Below are 6,000 nucleotides of genomic sequence, written 5' to 3'. Positions count from 1 at the left end.
GTGATGTAAAGCCGCCTGTTTCTTTCGGAGATTTAAAGAAATCTGAACACATGAAGCTATTTGTGCAAAATAGGCCATGGGATGGCTGAATACAACTGGTGTAACCCCCTGGTCTACAGCAGGTCTGGAAGACAGGACAGCTAGCTGCATGGGTTCTTACTGAGGGATGAGCTGCACAGCTACTGGCACTCATTAATGAAATGAATAACCAAGCTTAGTTAACCCTCTTCATTATCCTGTGTCTCCCTGAATCATAAAGAATGAGTTTCTATACAGTTTTGGTGGTTTGTCATTGGTTCTTGATTACAAAGTTAAAGATCAACTAACTGTTTCAGGGCCAGTCAAAAGAAAGAAACTGCTAGGATTGAACCACAGGCAATTTTCTATTAATATAAGTATACTGGATTAAAATCTACACAAGCTAAAATGCGAATCCTTTTAAAATCAATGCGAATGTGCACATAGGTGACAATTCAAAGTAAGATTTGCATGGAAGCAGTCTCTGAATAAGTGAAGAAAAACATTATTAAAAAATAAAAATGCACCAAGCGTGGTGTTTTGCTCCAAACTGCCATATGGTCAGTTGTTTGGCATCACCTTTCTGAGTATGCTAGCAATACTCTACAGGTTGCTTAGCATCAGTGCTCAGGCAGGAGGCAATAGCTGAAATAGTGTGCTGTGAAAAAGGTACCAGTTTGAATGCTTCAGTCCAGGTGCTAGCATCCAGGCAGTGTTGGATTGCCATCACTTCAGAATCTAATAGGTTATGTTGGGTTTTGCTTCAGTAAGAACTGTGTGGACGTAAGCAATAGAATAATGTTTTAACACTGTCCATTTGAGTTTGGATAACATAATTATCAGAAAAATCTATTAAGATTTCTTTTTTCTATGTTGGTATTTATTTGCACAGCAAATAATTATCATTCATTTCATGGGGACTAAAGCATATATGAAGCTACATAAGGGTAAAGAGTAAACAAGACTCATAAATTATGACATGTTCAGAATAATGCATGGAAACAATGAGGGATGTTAATAAAGCAAAACTAATTTCTGTTCTCTTACACCATTCTGATCAGAACACTGAAGGACATCACAAATCCATTCATTTATTTCAAAATTTGCAAAACAAATCCCTTCTTACATGTAGTATTTGTACAACATGAAATTATTATTCAATAAGTTGACATTTTAAACCTATTACTGTCTAAACCCATCTATTACTGAGCTGTTCAGAGCACTAAGTTAACATTTACCAGAACATTCATCCTCACATCATGGAGAGATCAAGCTCAAATCCTTTATTTCATATTCAGATCTTGTTGGGTCAGGATTGAAAACTGCTACCTTTCTGATACTTTACCAAAAAGCCGCTCTGAAATCCACAAAAGAATTATTATCAAGTTACTGCAGTTATTCAGCTAGATGTTGACTTTGATATGTCAACTCTCTGATCTTTAATAGAAAATTGATGGTCTTGCCCTGAGGGTCAGTCATATGCATGACCAGGATAGGCCAAGGTTTGCATTAAATTACACCCAGCCTTGTATTCTCATTCTCTGGCAGGCAAAGTCAAACAAAGCCAAATGGATCCCTTGCTAGTTTTGTTTTCTTCCTTGTTTTGTGTTGGCATATGGATTTAATTCTGTAATGGGTGACTGCTGGGCACAATCCGCTTTATTGATTTTCTGGGGAGAGTTTTTGTGAGAGCACCCAGAAGTATAATGACATAAAAGCAACTGGTGCAATTTTTGTTCTTGCTGCAGTATGTATTATAGCACTTATTCCACAATCGACTGTGTCACAGGAAATCAGATTAAATTTGTGTTTCCAATCAATTTGTTCTTGAGAACTTGCTTCCTTCAGCTGTGGGCTGATGTGGTCAATCCCACTGTGGCTTTTTTTGGTTCCTTTAAATTTTGTACTTGTGACTGCAATGAATCATGCAAGCTCTGGCCCTTTTTCAGTGCTGTTGGTTGTCAGTTCATTCAAAGTTGCTTTTTTAACTTATTTGAGGAAGGAGTGCTCTATGGAAAAACTAGGACATCGATGATTTGGGACTATGTTTTGGATCCTGGCTTCTAAAGTGTCAGCTGAAGCCACAGGGGGTTGGGTGAGGCACTGCTCCATGCATAATTTCTTTGATGGTTGCAGATGAATATGTTGTGTGGCAGCAACTAAAGGAAATGGAAGAAAGAGAATACATTTTCCATAAAAGAAAAACTGTTCTTCAACTTCTGTTTCCTGCAAGTGCTATTACGTAAACACCACATCAAATCTCTCTATGGAGATTTGGATGGCATAGCAGCATCTTCTGGTTTTATCTGTAGCTTCCTATAAGCTACTTAGGTTTACTGTTTAATTCACACTGTTCAAGATAAAGACAGAAGAGGAAAACACTTTCTTCAATTTTCAGAATGGATTGATGTTTTCATACCAAGTCACCATAGAAGATGATGGACAAGTTTGAACACATACCTCTTAGCATAGTGATAGTAAAAGAAAGTCCCATTCCTTTCTGATTTGAAGTTGGCCAATACAGTGGGAGCTGAAATAGGCCCTCTTTATGCTGTCATATGGGGCATCTGTGCGTTAACTAGAGCACCTCTTTCCTTATGAAATCTAGGGAGGGTCCTGGATAGAGAGCCATCACTCTTTAGAGGTCTTACCATTTTTTCAAGTGAGCTGTTCACAGAAAGACGTCATTTACACAACTTGCTTGTTATTTGTGTTAATTTCATGGCAGTGTTATTTTGTTGCTTAAATTTTGAAAGGCCTAGCTGGGAGGCAGCTAACTCCTGCTGAAGTGCAATAGGCTCTAGGGTTCAGAAGATCCTAACTGATTTAGGAAGACAAGTCTCATTGACTTTCAGTAGGATTTATATTCTTAAGTCTCTTAAATACTTCTGAAAATGCCAACCTCGGATTTGAAAGCCAACCTTGGATTCCAAACATACGTGCTGAACGCTTTCGGGGAAGCAGACTATTTCTTATGCATATGTAGTGTAGGACCTAGTTGCTTCGTAACAGATGCATAGAAGGTGCTTAGCTATTAGAAAAAGGATGTCAAACTTCAGATTTAAAGGAGAATGTGTCGCAGATTTTAATGTGGGTATTAGTACAGCTTTTAATGCCAAGTCAAGAGCATCAGTGAATTTATAGGAATGTTTTTTAGGAATAGCTCTTGTTACTGCTTTGATGTGGATCTCCTTCATCAAACTCAGAATTAACTTTGCTGAAGTCAATAGACTTTGCACCCTTGTAAGTGACTGCAGTCAGGTAACCCTCTAACTATATATGCTATTATAGAGCAAAACATATAGATTATAAATAACATCACAGGGAAACTGGGTCCACTTCATCTCTGCAGTAATTCTTCTGATATCCTTGGAGTTATATCAGGATGAATTTGGCCCACTGAGATTAGTGTAAAAAAGCAGAGAGTGTTTCTTAGCTAGAAAGGTACATCTAAATCCCTGTAACTCTAACTTTGATCAGCTTAACGCTCAGCTTTCTGTGCGAATCCTTTACCTTCTCTCTTATTTCAGAGCAGCTAATGCTAGCAAATGCCTGTTGGACCTACAAAATTACAGTGCTGTACAGTAGAGGTGCTGTGAAACTCCCAGAGCATAGAAGTGATGCACAGATCAAACTGTCTTTCTCTTCCTCCTTGTGTATGTATATGAAACTGTGCAGACACCTCCTCCAAATCTCTCTCTCTTTTTAGAGCCTGATCCTGTGACCCACTGATTCCTCTCATCTCTCTTTAAAGCTAATTAGGGTCAAAAGTGCTCATCACCATTCATGGAGCAGGATTAGGCCCTTAATTATCCTTGGAAATAGTCATTCTGTTCTTAGTGATGAAACTGTGGCTTATCAGCCTTACCTGGTGATGCTAATAACACTTCAAGTTTGTGTAGAACTTCTCGCTATGGATCTCAAAGCGCGTTGTCAAGACAAGGAAAACTTCCCTGTCTCTCCCCCAGCACCCTCAATATACGTTATAAAGCAAGGTGCCACACCAGCCTGTTTTCAGTTTTGTCCCTTAGGTAAGAAGAGATTCTATGCATTCTTTAAAATAGCTCATCATTTAATATTTTACTGTATAATTAGGAAATGATGTTCATCTGACAAAGTACATTCATTAAATAATTTCAAAATAAGCCAGAGGCATTGTTTAAATCTAGTGTCAACATAAACTCTTAAAAAAAAAAAAAAAAAAAAAAAAAGTGCAGAATAGTTAAATTTTAGCCAATAAGTATATGTTAATGGAGCAAGAACACTAAATTTTTTTTCTGCTTTTGAAGGCATCGAACTATCTTTTAGTGCAAGTTTTGCCTCACAGCCAGATCTGGCCCCTTCTTCACCCTAGCCCTTTCATCTCCTTTTGTTCCATGTCTATGCTGAGACTGAGATTTTCCCACCTCTCTCAGTCTTACTGTGGCTCTGAAAGATGATTGCCTTCCGGTGAAGCCCTTTCCCCTTCTTCTGTACCCAAGCTCCATGTTCAATGAACATCAAAAAGCCTTATCATACCCTGATGGTTTAAATCTTTAAACAGAGAGTAACAGCCTGAGTACATCCAGACCCCTCACATCCTATAGTCTTGTCACTATGTGTTCCTGCAACAATTACCAGGAGAGGGAGGCTGTGGAGTGAATCAAGTAGCGTGTGTTGTCTCCCTGGACTCCATGCTGATGCTCTGATCAGGACTTCAGCAAAATTCTGTTTGAAATGAGAATAGACTAATTTTCATCAGACTCTTCTCAGAGGAATCCCATGTGGGCCAGCATGCCAAGGGTCATCATTAGAAAACTGCCTTCAAAAGAGCTGAGGTTTCTTGTGGCAAAGCTTTCTCCCTTTACTAAATTTATAAACATTTATGTAAAAATGTATACGTTAATTGTTCAGGTTCCTTGTATGCCTGCAAAGTAATGCCCAAAAACATACTTGAGGAAACGTACTTGTAAAAATAGCCCAAGTAAGGACAAAAATGTCCTCATTTTGACTGAAAATTCAGGATACTATGATCAAAGGATGCTCTAACTCCCAGCTGTTCAAAGGGACTTATATTAAAAAAAAAAAAATCAGATGTGATCAAGAATAGAAAATAACTCATTAAGAGCTTAACTAGATGATGACAGGTGAAACCGTCAATTGCTTAAACACTGTAATGTTTTTCTAAGCAGTTACTGTTTTTTGGTTTGTTTTATTTTTTTTCCTGGAATCAATTTATACTTTCTAGAAATCATTATGAGATCAAGTAAAGTTTGTCTGCTGTGGAAAATAAACACATACACAAGCCATTGGGCTATGGAGTAATTAAGACATCACTTTCCCTCCAGTTGCATTTTTGCATAGAGGAGAAATTATTGAATTTATTTTACACTTCCCATTTATCAATTTTCTTCTAAAGTAGTTTCAGTTCTTAAAAGGCAAAAGAAGGGTAATGGAAAGTCTATAAGAAAAAGAATGATCTCTGGAAGTTTAACTATAAGCCTTCAGACATAAAGAAAAGGTCTTTTCTCTGTCTTTTGAGACTTGCAAGCAATGAATAGTAGGTGGGTATGATTCTCTCCTCATTTTTATAGCTATTGTTTAGCTACTACAGTGTTTGTAAAATACATTAAAAAAATCTTTATAATTCTCTTAAGCAGCTTAAATCCCTTTTCGCTTTCCTGAGGCAAAACCTGATTCACTTGCATGTTTTTGGGCTCTGACCTTCACAATGCTGATCTCCCAACAGTAGTAGCCAGTTTCTTATTCTTTAAGTGCTAGAGGAATCATGAAAAATTCAGACACTGGGTTTCCCTGAGACCAATCTGGTGGCTTTGTCTTTGTGCTAACTGCTGCTTTCTATGCATCATTCAAAAGGTACATACTGTTGTCAGCCCCTGAACTGCTACTTGGTGTTAAACATGAATATTTGTAGCTTAGCAAGGGACTAAATTTAAAAAAATTAATATTTGACAACCTTTGAGAAGGCATTGCTGGCATGAA

The sequence above is a fragment of the Dromaius novaehollandiae genome, chromosome 8 (genome assembly GCF_036370855.1).
Source record: "Dromaius novaehollandiae isolate bDroNov1 chromosome 8, bDroNov1.hap1, whole genome shotgun sequence".
NCBI lineage: Eukaryota > Metazoa > Chordata > Aves > Casuariiformes > Dromaiidae > Dromaius > Dromaius novaehollandiae.
This window is presented reverse-complemented; position numbering follows the sequence as displayed.